The following is a 21,220-nucleotide window of genomic DNA, read 5'->3' as shown; positions in this document are numbered from 1 at the left end:
GAATAATAGCATAAGCAGGGTCTGAGGAATGACCCCCCTGGGTATTGTGGAGGTGGGAGAGGGGATGAGGCCTGGGCGCAGAGTGGGTGCTGAGGACCCGCTGTTGCCCTGGACGTCCACGGGGTACCCTTGAGGGCAGCAACTTTATCACACTGCCTTTGCATCCAGGCTCCATCTGCTCTCCCTGTTGCTGGCTGAGTGACCTTGGCTTCCTCCAGCCTCATAAAATAAAGCCAGGCATACTTTATGTGCCCTGGAAGGTGGCTGTGAAGATAAGTATGAGGTGTGTGTGTGTGTGTGTGTCTGTGAGTGAGCCCATAGATCAAAGCGCTTTATTGAAAGGTTCATGGAAGCCTCATGAAAGCAGGGCTGTATTACCAACCCAGCCAGACTTCCCTGGAGATCCTGATGGGAAGGGCATGCTATTTACACAGCTTTCCTTCCACATGGCCAGGTCTTCCTCCCTGCCAAGTGGACACCACCCTCACAGAGGGCCTCACTTTGTGCCCTGGCTCTTCAGGCCAGCTCCTCCGCCCCCACCCCACCCCAACACATTCCTCCCGCAATGCTGATGTCAGGTGGGGAAACTGAGGCACGGAGACTTCCAAGACCTTCCAGAACCATCGTAGACCATGAGCTCCCCCATGGCCCCTCAGAGCTGCCAACCCTGCACCCACATCCTGCAGCCTCAGCCCCTGCCCTGGATTTAAATCTCAGGAAGGCCTTGACCTCTGTCTCCACCAGTTAGACCCCCAGGTCCCTCCTCAGTGTGAGCTGGGCAAATCAACACCTGTTGATCAACATTTGCCCCTCTTAGCTGTCCTTTCCCTTCTGGAAAATGGAAACAATAGCAGTATGGACCTCTTTAGGGTTGCTGTGAAGATTGGATGAGATGAAACCCACAACCTGCTGAGTTCCGACTAAGATCTCAGTTCATTTCAGTTCTTTTGTTAAAGTGGAGCCTTCGGCTTGGCACTGCCTCCGAAGAAGAACCGTGTCACGTTTCAGCAGGGAGAGGAAGGGAGAATTCCTTGGCTGCGTGCACACCTGCTCAGCAACTGGTTTCTGCCTCTTTGGAAGCTTCTGGAAAGGTGGTCCGGGACAGTGCCCCTGGGGAGAACTCTGAGGACCAGGCGCTAGCCATGAAGACTTGGGAGGTTCCTTGGGACCTCAGACAAGATGCTGCTCCAGAAAAGGAATGGATGGCGGAGGACGGTGTCCCCGTGCCTCCCAACCCCCTACCACCCCCCAAAGAAATTGCTGAGCCAGAAAGGATGTGGTGCCAGGCAGGAGCCACTGAGACCAAGCAGGGCTGGCTCCCAGTGCATTCACTCACAGCCTTCCCTTGGCAGAAGGGAGACGGGGCAGCTGCTCAATCTCCTCTTTGTTCATCTTTCTCTCCCCTACCCCAGGCCGCATCCGTGCATTTCCTTCCCCTCCCCCCCACCCGCAGCTTTCTCTCTCCCTCGTTCACTTTCTCGCCCTTCCTCATCGCCCTCCCCCTTCCATCCTTCTCTTGAAGCGGATTTCTTGCTTTCTCATCCTTTCTTCTCCCTCAGAGCTCAGAATCACACTTGGCAGCCAGTCGTCCTCGCCTGCCTCCCTCCCCTGTGTCCTTCCCTCCACCCGCTCCTCCAGCAGCTTCGCTTCTCTTCCCTTCCCCTCCCCATTTCCTCCCTCCTCCTCCTTCCCTCCTGTGTCTCCTTTCTCTCCCCGCTTACCCTCCACCTCCTCCTCTCTCTCTTCTCTTCACCTAAAAGAGACACTTTGAATCCCCAGGCAGACAAAGCCAGGTCAAGGTCATCCCTCAAGCCCTCCCCAGCCCTGGCCTGGGAGACTGGGGTCCAGAAACCAAGGTCAGAGCAGAGCAGAAAATCAGAGTGGGTTGGGGAGAGTCTGTCACGGGATCCAGACGACCCCTAGGGCACCTGGAACCCTCTCCCTGCCGGGATTCTTATGCCAGGCCACCTGCTTCTCACAAATGCCCCACCTGGCTCCTAGCTCCCGGCTGCGTGCAGCCCATGGAGCAGGGAGTGTCTGAATCTTCACCTTCCCTGGTTCTGCTTACTTCCTTACTCTCTGCCCTGGTGAGTCCAGGTGAGAAGGAAGAACTTAGAAGCAATCATAACCTGCTTCAAACTGGAAGCAAAGGGCTGGGGAGGGGTGGGGGTTGTTTTATATAGGAGGGGCACATTGTAATAGAAAAAGCATGAGGCTTTAAAACCAAACAGGCTGAGCTTGAAATATTGATTCTGCTTCTTAGCAGCAGATAACCTTGAGCAAGACACTTTCTGCACCCCACCATCCACTTCTGTGCAATGGGGATAATAACAAAGGCACCTCCATCCTGGGGTGGCTGCGAGAACGCAGGGAGAGAACGCACACACGGGAAGTGCTTGGCACCGGTGGCTGCTCCTGTCTGAGCGCCAGTTTTCTCTCCTTGGAAGAAAAAAGGGTTCCTGGAGGAGATGGGGCTTGTTTGGGATGTTGAGGGATAGGTAATAATAGTAATCATACTTCTATTTTTGTTGACACCAGGTGCGATGCTAAGCATTTCGAATGCATTGTCTGCTTTAATCCCCAGCAACCTTATGAGGCATTTATTTTTTTTACCTCTTGGTTGGAAGCTGAGGCTCAGCCAGAGGAGGCAATTTGCCCCAAGTCACACAGCAAAGTGCAGAAAGAAAATTTTTAACTCCTCTGCTATCACTGGGAGTAGTGGTGGGGGGCAGGGCAGAGTGACAGCCAACAAGACCCAAGCACAGTCCCAGCACAGTCTGTAAACCAGGCCTGTGCAGGGCACAGGGGGGCCTGGGTGTGGCTGGGGGGGACTCTAACTGAGGCTAGCTCAAGCCCCTGGCTCCATCTCGGGTCAGACTCCGAGCCTTCTGGTTTCCTGGCCCAAGCCAGATTTCTTGCTGTTGAACCAGGTGGGTAGGGGATGGGGTAGGGGTCCGGGTTCCCATCTCTGGAGCATCATGTCCCAGCGGGCCCCCTTCCTTCCCACACACACACACACACACATCCTTTAATCCTGATAATCCCTGAGGTTCCGTTCCCGCCCCTTGTATGGCAAAAACTGTCTCTCTTGGGTTTTTGCCACCCCGTATTGTATAACCGGGATAATCGACTCCCTCTTTTCTGGGGAATCAGGACGGGGCTCAGACGGGTGTGGGGAAAGAGGGCAGCAGCCATGGGACCGCGGGAGGCGGGTCATCTATGGGGAAAGAGCTCTTGGTGAAACCTAAAAACAGACGGTTTCTGGTGAGAAGGGCTGAGCCCCGGAGGGCACTGGCCAAACAGGTGTGGTTGCCCCACCTCAGTTCCCAGCCGGGGTCTCTTCCCCCAGCCAGCTCTGATTCCACCAGCCTGGCTTTCAAAGAGAACTCCGTAGTTTCCATGGCAACTCACCCACGTGGTCTCCGCCTTGGAGGCTGAGGAGTGGGGTGGGGCGGTGGGGAGAGCCCAGGGCAGCTGACAAGCAGGCAAGAGGCGCTCCTGGAAGCTGAGGGCAGAGTCCCACCCTCCCAGGCCCTGCCACCCCTTAGGTCTTCACCTCTCCCTCCCGGGGGTCCCCGCACCCCCTGGCCGAGACCCCACAAAGCCCCCAAGGAGAGAGGGGAGGGACCTCCAGGGCAAGAGGCAGCAAGATCACTTCTGGCTGTTGGGTCCTTGACCTGAGCCGTCCGTGGATCACGTCCTCTCTCACCTCTGTCCTCTTCAGGGAGAGTTTGGGAGAGCCTGTCAGAGGGCACCTTCACTTACGTCTCATTGTCCCTTTCCTGTGAAACGGGGTCTTCGGCGTCTGGTTCTGGAGCTGGGGGGTCTGAATTCTAGCTCTCTGAGGCTGTGTCCTCTACTTTACAATGGGTTTGAGCACATCTGCTTCTCTTGTGTTCTCAGAGGGCAGCACATGAGATGACATTTGGGAAAGTGCTATGTGAGAGAAAGGAGAAAAAAAACATATAAAAAAGAGGAGCAGAGAAGCTCCCGGTGAACTGGGAGGGCACTCAGAGCCCCCCGCTTTGCGTCTCTTTGTGGCCGGGGGCCGGCTGTACTGCAAGGAACCTGCAGTTCAGAAACCCTTGTATTAAAGCATTGATTGTTTTTTGTTGTTGTTTTTTAAGCCCTCACCTTCTTGTAATAACTGTGTCTTGACTGATCGCCCCTGGACGGGACCCCTTACCAAGAGCGTCTCCTCCTGGCCAAATATCTAGTCTAGAACCGAGCGCCCCGTGATGCTGCCTGGCTGCCCTGCCTCCATCATGCTGATGCTTTAGGTTGAGTGAGGCTTTCCCTGGAGAAGCCAGCTCATCCTTCTCTGGGCGTTTCCACCCTTCCTCCCCTCCTGCCTTTAGACTAGGAGGCTCCCTTGTGGGCTCTGGCTGACAAGTTCTCTCCAGCCCTGCTGGTGGGGACTCATCTGGGCTTGGTCCCCTGAGAGACAGCCAAAACCCTGGAAAGCTGAGCTTAGCAGCAATGTGTGTGTGTGTCTGTGTTAGTCGCTCAGTCGTGTCCGACTCTTTGTGACCCCATGGACCATAGCCCAGCAGGCTCCTCTGTCCATGGGACTCTCCAGGCAAGAACACTGGAGTGGGTTGCCATTTCCTTTCCAGTGGATCTTCCCAACCGAGGGATAGAATTCAAACAAATCTCCTACATTGGCAGGTGGATTCTTTACCACTGAGCCACCAGGGAGGGGATGGAGTAGAGGGAGAAGAAAGAGGCCAAAACACCTGCCATACCCCCTACTCTAGGGAAAGGGGCATAAATTTGGCCATTTCTGTCTCTCTTCCCTGCCCCCATCTCCACGCACTGCCTCAAGAGGAGCCCCCAGGCTACAGTCAGCCACCAGCTAGAACCAGTGTGTCCCTTCCCTTCTCCCAAGAGCCCCTGGGTTTCCCTGAGCTGCTTCCTCCTGCCCTGGGACCCGAAGGGAGCCTCCTGCCTCCCTCCCTGGACCTCCGTCCCTCAGCCATCAAGTGGGGTGCTCTCCAAGCCCCCCTTGGCTCAAAAATACTGACTCGGCAACTCTCTGCAGCTGGCAGAAGTGCCAGGCTGCAGCCTCCTCCCCCATGGCCCAGCCCCCCTCTTTTCCTTTGTCACCTCATTCGGCAGGGCCCCCGAATCCCAGAGTGGGTGGCTTTCATTATTTTTTCTTTATTTTTATCAAAGGGTATTTTTTTTTGTCAAAAATTGTGTTTCCCCTGAGAGCGCTCAGCCTCTGAGCAGGCTCCCCTTTGTTTCCATGGTGACAGCAGCTGGCTCACATGTGTGGTTGCTATAGAAACGAGGCTGGTTCTCCTCCCCTCCCCTCTCAGTTTCCCTGCCTTCCTCATCACCTCACCACCCCTCCTTCCCCTTCACACCACTTGGGAGGCAAGAAAGAGCAACGGGAGCCCTCCCCGCCCTGGCAACTGGCATCTTGGTAGTCAACTGGGTCTTGGTCCCTGGCTCGGCTGTCGCCGTGACTCGGCCCAAGGGCACATCTACAAGAAGCCCTTCCTTCCACGCCCTGCGGTACAGCCGTCGATCCCAGGCAGCGTGGGGCACAAGGAGCCTTGAGACAAGGAGCCCTGATCATCCTGCCTCCGACAAGGTGCTGGCTGCCTTCTCCCCGCCCAGAACAGAGCCCACCCCAGACGTGTGTCCGGCACCTCATGTTACACACAAAAGCCTCTTCCTGCCACAGAGTAGATGTGTGAAACCAAAGGAAGGCTTCTGGGGAGGAAATCAATGGCAGGAGAGATGGAAGCAGAGGAGAGAGGGAGCTGTCTTGCTCGTCAGTAGATGTTACATAGGTTACGTGTCATTTTTCCCACTGACATGTGCGCTCTTAAAGCTCGGGGGCCCTGCCTGACTTGTCTCTGATGAATTCTCAGTGTCTGGGGAAGACAGAAAACATCATATCCACCAAAATGCTCCTAGTGACTTTTTTAGGTGGTGACTCTTATTAGACACCCTTTTCGCTTCTTTTCTGCGGCCATCAGATGTTGTATATAAAAAGAATAAACAACAGGTTTATTTGTTTGATCTTGAAAAAAAAAAAGGGAAAGGCACTTGAAAGACTCCAGAGACTGGAGGCTCCTCTCCTGAAAGGGGAGCAGGCGGCTGCATGACTACCCGGCCCCTTGCATCACACGCTGGGGCCCAGAGAGGTGAGAAGACGCTCCACTGGGCCTGAAAAGAGGCGGCTGGGATCTAAAGGCAGAGCAGGGGAGAAAGGCAGTCAGCCCAGGGCAGGGCGGGCCGAGCGAGACTCTGACATCTGCGGGTATCAAGGTGACTGCAGCCTTGATACCCACAGCGGCCCTGGGTCCTGCACTCACCCTGTCTCCCAGACCGGGAATTGGGCTCAACTGAGCTAGAGAATGTGTGCAAGCAGCCCACCAACAGGGTAAGTTCCAGACACCCCCGTCTAGGTCTCCAGAGAGGCAGGGCTGGTGGAAGGACTTCTCAAGGTCAAAGAAAATGTCTTGCGGAGTCTTGTCCTCCAGCCAAGGGCGACCCTGTCTCTGTCTCCTTCCCTCCCACCTGCAGTCACCACACGGGGAGTGGACCTCGAGGCACCTCGTAAATCCTTGATGGTGGGGGGGTCGGGGGGCGGGAGTCTGACGGATCACGTGAGCATCCCCACCATCCCCTCACTGGATGGACAGACGGACGACAGGGGCCCGGGCTCATCCCTGTCAGCTAATCCTGCCAGCCTTAAAGGCAGAGAAGGGGACAGGAGGAAAACAAACGGGAAAGGCAGAGGTGGAGGAAAGCAGGGTCTGGCTGTCCCCACCATCCAGCAGAGAGGCCCTCGCCTTGCTCCTCTGTGCTTCTCGGTGAGGCCTAAGGCCACCAAGAACAGACTGGGAGGCACAGAGGGTCGGGGCTGGGCAGGGGCACAGAATGCAGGAGGATCAGGATTTTTCGTGACAGGGGTTGCATTCAGTGCTTGGCGGTTTAAAAAAAAACAAACTGAATATCCGAGTTGTACTTTTAAGGTCATGAAGCCATCGTATCGTAAGGTTCCGATTTGCCCAGAAGTACCCAGTTTGAGCCAAGGCTCTGAAAGCGATGCTGTCATTCTATACCACCTCCTCACCAAAGCCAAGCAAGCAAGAGCGCCTCTAGGATACTATCAAGCTTTCCTTCACTGTGGTGTGCGAGTGGGAGGGGGACCAAGGGTCAGAAGGCCCAGCAATGGATTGTGTCCAGTCTATAAAGTCTCAGAGAAATCACCTCTACCACACCCATGATGAGAAGTTCCTCTACCCTCTGCTTGAATGCCTCCTGTGATGGGGATCTCATCTTCTTACAGCTATGTCCTCTCCCCAGTCCTGGGTTCCAATTTTCTCTCGCTAATATTTGTGCTATTCTTTTCATTAAAAAAAAAAAAAAAAAGCCATGCTTCTTATTCTTTTCTCCTTACAGAGAAGATCAACCACAAATAGCATCTGGGTGTATCTGTCATCCATGAAAGCTAAACTAGCCCTCACCCCAAGCAGGTTTTCCTGATTCTAGCCAAACTTTTAAAGCTCCCTTCTTTCCCTCTCCCCTCTCCAATCTTCTGAAACGCTGTCTTGCCCTTGGCCCTTTCTGCAAGCCTCAGCCCCAGGCGGGGTGCAGCGGGACGGGTTCTATTCTTGCCAGCTCAGACGCGCCTTTATTCTTGTCCTTGGTTCTGTGCCCTTCCTCCAGCTTTGAACGTGTCCTTCTCAGTCTGAGCTCATCCGCCAGCTCTGCGATGATGCACCTCGTCTCTTAGGCTCCTCCCCTTCTCCTTCTCATCAGAATCTGTCACGGTTACACGGTCAGAATCTCGTTTCCAGACCGGTGCAACATTCTTCTTTTAAGGCTCACCTAGAGGGTCATGCCTGGCTTTTCCTTCTGTGCTGAGTGTTACCGGCCCACGTTAGATACGTTAGCATCCTCCTCTCGGTTCCTTTGAAGTGGGACAGATTATTTGTTTCCTAAGGCTTCTGTGATAAATTACCACAAACTAGATGACTTAGAGCAACAGACGTTTATCCTCTCACGGTTTTGGGGGCTAGACGTCCGAAATCAAGGTGTTAGCAGGGCCGTGCTCTGAAGGTTTTTCGAGGCAAGCAGCTTGTTTCTTCAGCTTCTGATGGTTGCCGGCAATCCTTGTAGACTGATTACACCAGTTTCTCCTTCCATCATCACATGGCTTTCCCTGCAGGTCTCTCCGTACCTGGGCCCATATTTCCTTCTTATAAGGATACTAGTCTTTGGAACTAGGGCCCACACTGTTCTAGTATGACCTCGTTTTAACTTCACTATATCTGCAAAGACCCTATTTCTAAATAAGGTCACATTTCCAGGTTCCGGGTACGTATGACTTTTGGGCGGGGGACTCTTATGTGACTCCCTCACCCTCATCTTTTTTCTCTCTCCTGTGCTCCCACAACCCTCTAAAGCTTTCCAGTCAGCCTGGTTTTTCTTTCTTGACATCCTTTCAGTCCGTCCTAGCTCACCATCCTGACAGCCGGGCCCATTCCGCCCAGCACCGACTCTGGGACCAGACTAGGTCCTGGCTCCCCTGTTTCCATGTGGTAACCTGAGAATGTCACTTCACCCCCTGGGCCTCACTTGCATGGCCTGTAAAGTGGGGATGACAGAACCTGCTTCATAGGACTGTCGCGATGATCAAGTGAATTCCTCTTTGCAGAGAAGAGCAACGCCTGGCACAGACAAGGCCATAAGTGTGAGGTGTCATGTCAGGCCTTGGTCCTCTTGAGCAGGGGTCTCTGCGGCCGCTCCCGAGCCAGCCGCTTCCAGCTCCGGTCAGTCCTCGAGACACAGATCTTACCACGTCATTCCATGTCATCTAAATATGTTCCACCTTCAAGTCAAGATCCAGAAATTTCCAGGGGAGAACACAGGACCTTTGGCGAGGTGGCTCTAACCTACTGTGCCCCCAACTCAACTCTCAAGGTCCTGTGCATGTAGGTGCACACGCATATACCCGTGTACACACACACACACACACACACACGAACATAAATTGTTCTTAAGCCGTGCTGTGACCTAACTGTGGCTCTTGAGAAGCACCAAACTCTTCCCTGCCTCTCAGCCTTCATACCACTGCTCCTCTCCCCAGACGTCTGCTACTTCTCCTTCCAGGTAGATTAAGTCAGGTCCACCATCTCCAAGGGGCTTCCCAGGTGGAACTCATTGTAAAGAATATGCCTTCAATGTAGGACATACGAGATTCGTGTTCAATCCCTGGGTTGGGAAGATGCCCTGGAGTAGGAAATGGCACCCCACTCTAGTCTTCTTGCCTGGAAAATTCCATGGGCAGAGCAGCCTGGCAGACTACAGTCCATGAGGTCGCAAAAAGTCGGACACAATGGAGCTACTGGGTGTGCACGCACACACACACACCATCTCCAGGATACACTACCCCCGCCCCGCCAGCCTTCTAGCCTCATCTGGGCCCTGACTCCCAGGGCCTTGCCCAGTCTTTGCCCCTCACAGCTGGGGAGCTGCTCCAGGACTGGGACTGTGTCCCATCTCTGCATCTTTGGAACGTTCCTTGGAACACAGCAGGGATGTAGACATGAATGAAGCACACGGGAAGAAACAATACCGTATTTCCCAGACCTTGCCAGCACACCTTGATCTGTTTTCCCTGTTTCCCACCTGACTTGACACCCACCTGTCTTCACCAGCTTGCTGGGACCCTCCGTCTCCTGCCAGCCCCAGAGCTTCTTCCCCTCCAGCACCCTGCTCTTCTGCGGCCTTTCCTGGCCTTCTGGGCATCCCCAAACAGCCTGATTAAGATCCCATCCCTCCAATTTTCGCTGATCTTGTTCCATTCTTCCCTTGCTCGGGCGACTCACGGGCTGTCCCTCCCTGGAGGCTGTTGCTGGTCCCGTGATTGGATTGCTTGCACACCAGTGGGGACTGACGGGAAACCCCTTCCCAGCGCAGCTGTGTGTGGGCAGACGGGGCGAGAAGGCCCAGGAGCCCTTAGAGAAGGAGTGCTGGGAGGCAACTGAGAGCATAAACACTCACCCCTGGAGGGGGAGGCTTGCACTCAACCTCCACCACTGCAGGGCAACACCCCAGGGCACCCCTTGCCAGGTGTTTGCCAGGGCACCAGAGCCCCTCGGGGCACTTTGCTGGCAGAGAAGGAGGTGGTGAGGGAGGAAGGCTTTCTCCTGGGGTGTCGCCCATGGGGAAGAGCCTCATGGGGCTGCTCCAGGGCCCGACGGCTAGCAGAGGGAAGGCGAGCCTCGGAGTGCCCTGGGCTTTGAGCAATTACCCAGAGCCCCAGGCCCCAGCCAGAAGGACTTTAACGGAGCCTCACCTGGCCCCTGTCTTCCTGTGGGCTGGGGGGTGGGGTGGGGGTGTGCAGGAGCAGGGCTGCTGGTCTACCACTCAGAGGGCCCATTGCAGCAGCAAGGCCCCGTCTCCAACTCCTGACCTGATTTCCAGCTATCACCTCCCAGCTCCCTGAGCCTCTCGGGGCTTCTCTTCTGCATACTAGGCTCCCATCTCCAACCCCCAGCACCCAGTTGCCCAGGCCAGAAGCCAAGCAGCCTCCTTTGAGGCCTCTCTCCCCACCAGGCAAACTAAGCCAGTCACTTCAATGTGGTCATTTCTATCCCCAAACCCCGCCCAGCCCTCGGCCACACCAGCCCCTGGCCCTGGACGCCTCTGACAGTCCCCTCACTCCCCGCCACATTCCCGCTCTCCCAGATCACAGTGTGACCAGCAAGGCTGGAGGCAAAACTGAGTACAGAATAAACGGTTTGTTGATCTTGCAGGACACCATCCCATTATCCACATCTCCAGGTTTTCTGGCCACCCTGCAGTCTCCACTAGCAGCCCGAGTGGATTTGCTCAGTCACACCTGATCTTGTCTCTGTTCTATTCAAATCCTCCATAGATTTCCTCTAAACTCAGGGAAAAAAAAAAAAAAATTCCAAATGTGCAACTCTGAGGCCGCCTAGGGCAAGCTAGAGGAGAGCTGGGGGGTCTCCTCCACCCAAACCCCTCATGATGGGGTTCACTGTCTTCCCTTGACTCTTAAGCATCATCCCTCCCTTAGAGTTTCCCCAGTTCCCAAGCTTCTGGAAATTTGCCTGAGCGAGTTTATCTCTAAGTCTACAACAAAGGTCCATCTAGTCAAAGCTTTGGTTTTCCAGTAGTCATGTATGGATGTGAGAGTTGGACTATAAAGAAAGGTGAGTGCCAAAGAATTGATGCTTTTGAACTGTTGGAGAAGACTCTTGAGAGTCCCTTGGACTGCAAGGAGATCCAGCCAGTCCATCCTAAAGGAAATCAATCCTGAATATTCAATGGAAGGACTGATGCCGAAGCTGAAACGCCAATACTTTGGCCCCCTGATTCGAAAAACCGACTCATTGGAAAAGACCCTGATGCTGGGAAAGACTGACAGCAGGAGGAGAAGGGGACGACAAAGGATGAGATGGTTGGATGGCATCACCAACGCGATAGACATGAGTTTAAGTAAACTCCAGGAGTTGGAGATGGACAGGGAAGCCTGGCATGCTGCAGTCCATGGCATTGCAAAGAGTCAGACATGACTGAGAGACTGAACTGAACTGCCCTGCTTAGAAGAGTACTGATGGCTAGGCACTGCCTCCTGCCCTAACCAGCTGCAAGGCCAGGCCAGCAGTCAGGCCGGGTCTGCAGTCCCCAAGCTGCTCTAGGTGCCATGGGGAGATCCATGCAACCCCAGGACCAGTGCAGGGACAGCGAGTCTCAGCCCAGAGCCCCAAGGGCAGCGCCAAGCCCTCCCTTCCCACTCCAGCCCCCAGGCTCCCCTCCACTCTGTATTCGAGGCCCACTTTCTGCTTGATGGGCTGGTGACCATTTTCTAGTGGCCCCAAGCTACTCTCTGCATTATTCATGGGCTCCACTCCCTGTGCTACTGACACAGCCTCATCTCCTGCTCCATTCAGAGAGAGAGAGAGAGAGAGCCAGGCCCCAGGGAAATGGTGCCCCTCCTCACCCCCGCCACCCCGTTCCTTTTCTGCCCTTTTCTTAAGGCAGGAGGGTCAAGAAGAGCGTCTGTGATGACCACACACACCTCAAGGATCACCAGGGCCTTTTAGCCATTTGCTGATTTTCATCCAGACCCACGGCCTGCTCTGCGTGGGTTTCAGAAGAGGCCTCTGGTCCAGTCTTCTCTACTCTACCCCAGGCCTGTCTCCCAGCCCCCAGCTACACATAGGAGTGGGGAGGGCACCAAAATGAGGAGGCAGGGCTGGACCAGTGCCTGCCTGGCTCCACAGCCTGCAGTCCCCAGGCTGCTCTAGGTGCCACGGGGAGGACCACACACAGCTTCCCTGGAGGACATGGACAACAGGGTCCACAGGGGCCCGACTGTAGCAGGTGGGGGCAAAGGGTTAAGGTCACCGTGCTCTGAGCACTCAGCTAATCATCATATTTACTCTTTAAACCACTCTTTGAAGCAGAGAAACAGGCTCAGAGAGGTTCACAGGACCAATGTCAAACAGCCAGCAAGTGGCAAGGCCCAGATTCTCTGAGTGTAAAGCATCACTTTGAGCCAACTCCTGGCAAAGGGGGTCTTTTCCTCAGTGCGCCCCCCACCCCAATCCCTGCCGCCTGCCTGAATCCTCCTTCACCACCTTTCCAAGAGCTGGTTCAGCCAAGCCTGGGGATACCACGCCCAGCTGGCTGTGGATGCGCAGCTCCGCCTGCCCCAGAAGGACCTAACTGCTAATCAGGAGCTCTGGTATCCAGGCAACCAGCCTCCCTGGCTTCAGATAAGCAGAAACAGCTGGGAGCTGCCCAGGCTGGGGAGCTGTCCGTGGGGAGGGAGAGGGGGGCACCAGCCAGCCAGCCGGCATTATTTTTGAGTCTGCTCTTCTCACCTTCCTTTCCGGCCCCCTGTGGCTTGAGCAAGGGCCTTTCAACAAGCTCATCCTTGCCACTGTCGAAGGGGAGGGGTCTCCCGAGACTCGGCCCAGCACAATTGAGGGGAAGTGGGTGGGAAGCTAGTGACCATCCCTCTCTCTGTGAGGAAGGAAGGGAAGGAAAATCGCTCACAGGCGATTTTGGGGCTCACAGGCCCCAAAATGCAGGGGCTCTGGGTCACCTAAGAAACAACAGTAGTTGCGGTTCACTTTTCAAGGACTCCAGGCCCTACTGGGGCTTCCCAGGTGGCAAGAGTGGTGAAGAACCCGCCTGCTAATGCAGGAGGCGTAAAGACATGCAGCTTCAATCCCTGGGTCCGGAAGGGCCCCTGGAGGACGGCGTGGCAACCCTCTCCAGTACTCTTGCCTGGAGAATCCCACGGACAGAGGAGCCTGGTGGACTACAGTCCATGGGGTCGCAAAGAGTCGGACATGACCGAAATGACTTAGCAGCAGGCCTCAATGACAGGATTTCCTCTTCCCTCATGTCAGACCAGCGGCAAGTGCCAGTTCAGCTAAATATCCCCACCCCACAACACCCCAGCAAGGTGGGGTAATTAGGAACAGGAGGGGGCCCGGAGGCATTGTAGAGGAGTGGACTGCCAGGCCAGCTGGGATTGGTTCAGTCCCAGTTCTGCCGATTACCAGCCTGGCCACACCCCCTCTGAGGCTCAGTCTTCTCATCTGCGAAATGGTGATGCCAGTACCCGCAGGCTGGAGAGGGGGGCGGGTGGGAATAAGTGAAAGTGCGTGAAATGCCAGCACAGTGAGTGTCTGGAGCAGCGCTTTCTTCCCTTTCTTGTGTCTGGGCCTGCCCCTGCCCAGCCTGGACACCTCCCCGCATGGTTCTCTTCTCCTCTCCCCAGCTATTTCTGTCTCCTGTTCTAAAGGTCAGTGCCTTTCCGGGGACAGCAGCTGCTGCCTCTCCTCCGTCTCTAGGTGGTGTCAGGCCCCCTGCCCGCCCCGGGGACAGTGGGCGCCCCAGATGGTTCCCTCTCCCTCGCCTGCACCCAGGACTGCTCTGGGCAAGCCCACCTCGCTTTGCGCACAGTTTCCAAGGCTGCACAGCCATTTATCAACTGACTCTCTGACCGCAGCTAGTGGCCAGAATGCCTCTGCTGCTCCTTCAGCATCCCCAGGAGGACCAAGGCTCACTGCTGACTGTCATCGTGGGGGCCTCTTCCCTGGAGTTCCGGTTCCAGGTGTCGCCAGGCCCTCTCTGAGGGCTGATGGCCTGTCCCTAGAAGGCGGCTTAAAGGAAAAGACAGGAAGAGACAGTGCACCCACCTGACTCAGGAAAAATCATCGTGGAAACTTCAGGATTAAACCCCCCTCCCCTTCCCATACCGCCCCCTCCCCTCTGCTGGCAGGAGGTGGCTATCTTCTGGAAGCCCCCGCCTCTGGCAGCCCATGCAGGTGTTCCCTGTCCCCAGCAGGGTGCACACCAGCACCCGAGAGGCGGGGGAGGGAGAGGAGCAGGTGGGTGAGTGACACACGCCTGTAACCAGAGCTTCAGCAGCCAAGCAGCGACTAAGGGAGGCTGTGGGGAGGCAGGTGGCTTCCTCCAAGCACTGCTGAACCGCCTCCCCGGGAGGCCCCCCATGGGATGCGACTGACCCCCTAAGCACAGACTCGCAGCTTCCCCTTGGTGTCAGGACGGCTTCATATCCATCTCCTGCAGCCCCCGACAGTCCCCTCACAGAGAGGAGTGGCTGTCGTTCCCATTTTACAAGGACTGAGAGCCGAGTTCACCCAGTGCCCCTGCCCACGCCATTTTCACAGAGGAGTTCCTTCAGGGGATCCCAGAGTGTCCTGACCCAGGGCCAGGGGTTGGGGGCTGTCCCTTCCCACCCCTCATCTAGGTCTGACCTCACCCAAGGTCCCAAGGAGACGGCTGAGAGGACGGGACTGCCCAAGGCCTAGGCTGACGACAAGTGTGTGTATCGGGGTGGTGGAGGAGGAGGAAGGCTTCCTGGGGGCCCCGACCCCAAGAAATGCAGAAAAAGAGAAAGATGTAGCCCCTGGGCGAGGGGAAGGGGCGGGCTGGAGCTGCACCCACCTTTTCCTCCAGCCCAGGCCCTCACCAAACTCTCCCATTCCATCAGCCCCCCTCCCCAATCTCCTCCCCGCTTCCCTCCCTTTATCCCACTCCTGCTGCACTGGTTTCCTGGAGAGGAACACAGACACAAAAGCAAGATAAACAGAACAGAAGGGGGCTTGGGAGGAGCATTCCAGAGCTAAAAATAACAGGGTCAGCTGGCCAGGACAACCTGGAGGCCCCACTGCCACCCCACCCTGCAGGGCGGCCCCAGCCAGCACCCCCACCCACCCACCTACAACCTGTCTGCTCTCAACTGGGCCTCCAATCTGAGAAGTCAGGAATGCTCATCTGCTGTTTCCACACTGGCCCCCAAGTGTGGGGCCACAGCCAAGGGAAGGGGAAGCCCACCCCAGCTAGGTGACCCCCTCCCCTCCCCATGGCAGCTCCTCCAGCAGGGCCACTCATACCCTCCCTCCTGCCTGGCATTATTCCTTTCATTACCATCATCAGCGCTTTGACAGAAGAGGAGTTTGCAGTCCTGTCCCTGAAGGACAGCTCCTTCACACCAAGGATCCTGGTTCCCCTACAAGCAGGACACCATGGCCCTCCCCGGAGGGGGGCACTACGTGCCAACTCTCTTCCATCTGGAAGCTCAAAGGGATTCACTGCAGCAGCTGAGACTGGCCCTGGAGCCAAGCAGTCACGCCTGGCAGAGTTCAGAGCCTGCTGGAAGTGTTAACCCACCCTCCGCCGCAGCTGGGACCAGACGGCCTGTAGTCTCTCCGCCTGTGCGGGTCCCAGGCCCCCAGGACTCGCCGGGTAGAGTTCTGTCCATCTAGGGGTGCTGATGGGAGAGGTCAGGGAGCTGAGGTTGCCCCCCATCCCTTAGGGCAGGAGAGCCCCCTCCTCATATCCACGAGGCCCCTGGAATGCCCCCGCAGGAGTCTGGCGAGCACGCCCGGCTGCAGTAGCCCTGCAGACGGAGGACACCCTTTCCTGAAAAGCGGAGAGGCCTCGGACAGGCCTGCAAGGCATCAGCCGGGCCCCACTGCTCCACCCACGCTGGGGATTGCTCTTCCCCTGGCCACGACAGGCAGGGAGAAAGCAGAGATTGTTAAACCCAGAGCAAGCAGGGTAGGCTTAGCTGTGACTTAGCTGCTTAGTCTTAGCTAACCGGCAGAGGGGTTTTTGTGCCCACCATGGGAGGCGGCAGCTGCTGAACTCCTGAAATGTGGGTTGCAGGGCGGGGGGTGGCGGGCTAGAGGAAAGGGGTGTTCACAACCACAGGAACCCAGTCTCCTTGTTGACTAGGCTCCTGGGTTGACTGGCTCTGCTTGAATACACCCAGAGATGGGAGGCTCATCCCTGTGAAAACGCTCTGGTTATCAGCCATCTCTTCCTTGCTCTGTTGAGCTAGAATCCACATCCTTGTGCCTCCCAGCATCTGGTTCTGCCCTCTGGAGCCTGAAGCTGCTCCCCTTCAGCAGAAAGGCCCTTGAGAGGTAGAGCACTCTATCTCCAAACCACTGGGTCCAGGCATGCTTTCAAACGCCAGAACTGGGGAAAGAATTAGATGATTCAAAGCCATGCAGCACGGTGGATAACACCAACACTTAACAACTCTGCTCGTGACCCCCACGTCGTGCCATGCACATGGGGGGCTCTTTATGTAGCAGAAGTGGAATCTTTTCCTGCCCAGCCCTAGTAGACTCTGGAGGGACACCAGGTCTTTCTCTGACAGCAGCTGAGCCCTGTGTTGCTCACCAGATTGATTGGATTCCTCAGGCCAGAGAGCTGGGCATCGTGGAGACTCATCTCATTCCCTCCCCGTCTCCACCCTGAAGGGTCCTCTCAGTTCCCACCCCCGCCCCCAAAACCTGCCTGGTCTCTTTTCCACCCACTTTGCTTGTGGCCAGCACCCTAACCGAAGTTGCCACTCACTTCCTCTCTCCACTTCCAGATCCTGCTTTCCACCCCACCCCCAATTCACTCTCTATCCAGAAGCCAAAGCGTGAGTCAGAACCCATCGTTCACCTGGGAAAACCTGACAGTGGTTGTCAGTGTGTTGTTGTGTTGTCGCTAAGTGGTGTCCAACTCTTTCGCAACCCCATGGACCACAGCCCGCCAGCCTCCTTTGTCCATGAGATTTCCCAGGCAAGAATACTGGAGTGGGCTGCTATTTCCTTCTCCACAGAATCTTTCTGACCCTAGAATAAAACCTGCTTCTCCTGCATAAGAATCCACCTGTCAGTGCGAGAGAAGTGGGTTTGATCCCTGGATTGGGAAGATCCCCTGGAGAAGGAAACAGCAACCCACCCCAGTATTCTGGCCTGGGAAACCCCATGGAGAGAGAAGCCTGGCGGGCTACAGTCCATGGGGTTGCAAAAGAGTTGGACCCAACTTAGCGACTAAACAACAACAGTCTTTACCACTGAGCCACTAAGGAAGTCTGGTTGCCAATATACCTCAGTTAAAAAACCAAATTTCTCACCATAGGCTATAAGGCCCTTCAACACCAGGTTCTGCCCCATCTCCCTGACCACCGGCCTTCTGGAGCACACCAAATCTCTTCCCACCTCAGGGCCTTTGCACTTGCTGGCCTCGCGCCCTGGAACATCATCACTCCGTTATCTCTTCACAGGCCTGGCTCCTTCCAAACCTTTAGGTCTCAGCTAGAGCATTACCTTCTCAGAAAGACCTTCTGTGACTACCCTGCTTTTATTAGATCCTCCATTACAGGGCTTTTTTCATTTCATCTGTGTCACTTACAATGTATTTAGTCACTCATTCGTGTTATTGTCTGGCTGCCACACCAACGTATCAGCTTCACGAGAGCGGGAACCCTGTTTGTCTTGCTCCGTTGCTGAACTTGCTGCATTTCACAGTGGGCCTGGCATCCACGGGCACACAACAAATGTGTGTTGGATGATAAATAATACCCTTGCCAAATACACAGGAATATCTGGAGTCCAGCCCTCCTTGGAAACAGAGAGATGAACATGGGAAAAAAAATCACCCAAGGGCCTCCTGAACCCCATCAGAGGAGGAATGCATTGAAGAAAAACTGGCCAGTTCTCTTGGGTTTGTCTGTCCACTCATTCACTTAGTAATTCTTCCTTCACAAAAACTGAGCACTTTCTGATGGCCAGAAACCATTCTAAGGGATTGAAACTTTAGTGGTGAACCATACTGACAAAGTCCCTGCTTCAAGAACCGTACACTCACACCATAAACCTTTGATAATAATCACGTTAACAACAAAATAATTACAGAAGGTGGTGAGAATACAGCAAAAGCAGAAACTAGGTCTTGGGAGTAGAGTTAGAGGGAGGTAGGATATTAGAGAAGGTGATCGGGGAGGTCTGAGAGCTGGGAACACAGAGCTGCCCTGGATAACCCAAACTCCCCCTTATCCGCCACTATTTTCTCACCAAGAACCCAGGAGTTATGAGTAGAAAGACAAGAGTAGGTGGGAGGGAGCCAATGAAGTGCACCCTTGGCTAGCTGGGTCCCCATAAAAACGACATAGGTAGCTGTGTCCCTGGGAAGTTCTGTATCCACTGAGCCCTTTAGACACAGAGGTCTGTTGCATAAAGGAAAGTGGCAGAGATTCCTCCTGTAGAGCCCAAGGTCAGCACAGCCAGGTCCTCCGTGTTCAATGCCCACTTGCCCCATTCACTTACTTAGAACAAGGGAGGGGGCTGCAAACAGATACTCTCACAGGTAGACCTGTCTCAGGGCACAGGAAACAGGGTTCCACCCTGACACAAGCTTTGTAAAAGGAATTCCGCAGGGAGTAAAAATAAAATAGAACCGTAACAAATGATTTGGATACCAAGATGACCAAAGCAAGACAAAACAGAAAGACTGCACTTGTTTGGTGACAAAGTGGTGACAAAATTCCACCAGATACCCATCTGCATTTGAGGGGTCAGCACCGCTTGGTCTGAGCACCGGCTCCTTCAGGTTGCACGCATCCAGGGGACAGTGTGTCTTTTGAGACAGGCTGGGACATGGGACGCTTTGCTGCAGAGCTGCAATGCTTGCACCTGGACACACCTCTCCTCCAGCAACAAAATACAAAGAAACCATATGGGACTGAAAATAACTATCTGCTTGGGCAGTCCCAGACAAACTCTGGACAAAAGATACAAAGAGACCAAGAAAACCATCTGCCAGGTTTGAGGAACCTGGAGCAAAAACAAGGGAGTCAGGAGCAAAAGCAGTTTATACTGCACATGTGCATGCCCCCTGCATATGATACCACCTAAGCGGTGGGCAAATAACCTAAGCCACCCCTCAGGCCTGACCCCTGGACACATCCCTACCCTCACCCCAAAAAGGGAACCAGCTTACCCCCTCTCCAGGAGCAAGAAAGCAAGGGAACCTGTTTGTTCTTGCTCCCTCTGCTGAGGCAAGAGCCCCAATAAAACCTTGTGTAAATTTCATGTCTGGCCTCTGTGGTCAATTTCTACTGGTTAAGGAAGCCAGGAACCCTGGTCGGAAACAATCAGAGTGGAGCGCCCTTGTATATTTTGTTTCCCCCACTTTCTTATCTCTTCCCCTTTTGTCAAATGTAAACAACTGTGCTGTGATCTAGTTCTTGGTGGGCTCAGAGGCCGAGGGAGAAGCTAGATAAGAATGGTATGAAGGAGTTCTCTTCTGAAAGGGTTCCTCTCCCTATTCTCCATGTTGGAGACATGGAGACAGCCCCACCTACCTGCCGCTCTGGGAGATGTGCTGGGCTCCTCCAGTTCATCACCCTTTGCATCCAAGCACCAGATACAGTCACTTCTTAAAGAGCTCTCATCTCCCCCGGCTCCTGCTGGTGCCCTAGGTCAGGCCATTGTCCCTCTGCTGGATTTCCCTGTAACCTCCCCTTAACCTCTCATCCATCCAACCCTAACCAAACCTCTCACCTCCACCAACCTCATCCATCCTCCAGGGCCCTCCAGAGGCATCTTTAACAAACACATCTGGCCTGGCCCTGTCTCCTGAAGGCCCACCGGCCCCCGGGGTGCGGGGGAGGGGCGGGGAGGGAGCTGGGGAGGGCCTGGTTTGTTCTTGTCCATGGCCCCATCCCCAGCTCCTGTCTGGCTCCATGGCGTGCCGTGTCTCCATCCCAGCCTGAATAAAGCCTGGGCATTATCCAGAGGCTTGTAGGGCAACTTCCTGGACCCCATCTCCCCCAGGGAGCGGCAGCACTGGTGCCTAGAACAGGGTGGCACCGGCTGGTGACGCACGGGGCCAAGGCGACCTGTCAGATGCGTCCTCCTCTGCGAGCTGAGTGGAGGCGGCCAGGAGCCTGGCCCCAGCCGCAACTGGTGTTGCCATGGAAACTGTGCCGCGGCAGCGCCACCCGGGGCCTAGCCTTTTCCCTCTGCCTTTTTGGCAGGCTTCCTCAGCCACCCGAAACCCATTCACCCGAGCGAGCCGGGGCCTCGCCCCTGCGCCCCAGCCCCAGCCCGCCCTTCGGTGGTCCTAGGCTGGGTCTTCCCCCGCACCCCTCCTTCCTCCCCCTCCTCTTCCTCTCCCAGCCAGCCTTTGCCAAAGCGCTGGGAGGAGAGAGCTGGGCCAAGGAAGAACTCAGATTTTCAATTCTAAGCAGATTTCCCCTCCACAGGCAGCGAGCCCTTTCATGCATTTTTTTTCCCCCTATTGTCCTAAACGCAGAAACTTGCATTAGGATGAATGAGCAGAAACTCCTGTCTTTGTCAGAGCCTTGGCAGAACGCCAGGCATAGAATGACCTAAAACATTCAGAACTAAATGGAGCTGGAGAGGGGGTGGCGATCGCTTGCCGGAGAGAAATGGAATAGTGCTCGGGTGGGGGCGGGGAGTGGTGGGGAGGAGCGATGGTAGCCCTTGTTTCTAATTATAATAATAGTGTTCTTGGTGTCCCCAGAGACACCGGGCTAGACCTTTTGCAGATTCTCCTTTAATCCTCCCCAAATTCCTACGCCCTATATATCCACCCCTTCACCCATTTTCGGCGGTGATGAAACCGAACCAAGGCCCAAGATCAAAAGACTGATGGAGTGGGATTAGAACCCTTCAAACTCTGGAGCCTGAACCACAACTCCAGGGTCACCTTCTTGTGGGCTGATTCATGACTCAGGCCACCAGTTCCCATCACCCAGCGCCCCCCCCACACCCTCCCCCGACTCCAAGCCCCTACACACCCTGCCTTCCTGCGCCCCTCCCCCTCCTTCAACAGTTCGCCCTCATTTCCATTTGTCAATGTAATTTGTAAATCA

General features: G+C 55.3%; 1 long non-coding RNA gene across 3 annotated transcripts in view; it reads right to left on the bottom strand.

Moving 5' to 3' along the window:
* The window catches only part of LOC147363955 (uncharacterized), a 35,006-nt gene extending 14,773 nt beyond the window's left edge, over window positions 1-20,233 (bottom strand). The window contains exons 1-3 of one of the 3 annotated variants that reach the window (XR_015133609.1): window positions 19,685-20,233; window positions 14,008-14,174; window positions 3,425-3,936 (exon numbers count right to left, since the gene is read on the bottom strand). This is a non-coding gene — a long non-coding RNA (uncharacterized LOC147363955). Of the gene's footprint in view, window positions 1-3,424; window positions 3,937-14,007; window positions 14,175-19,684 lie in introns of those variants that run through there. The other 2 variants (XR_015133608.1, XR_015133607.1) reach the window with 2 other exon arrangements.
* Window positions 20,234-21,220: the final 987 nt, after the last annotated feature.

This window comes from Bos grunniens, chromosome 10, assembly GCF_055505025.1.
Source record: "Bos grunniens cultivar Pamir isolate PY7600 chromosome 10, Bosgru_T2T1.0, whole genome shotgun sequence".
Lineage (NCBI taxonomy): Eukaryota > Metazoa > Chordata > Mammalia > Artiodactyla > Bovidae > Bos > Bos grunniens.
Note: the sequence above shows the minus strand (reverse complement) of the source record. Positions and strands in the feature narration are given on the sequence as shown.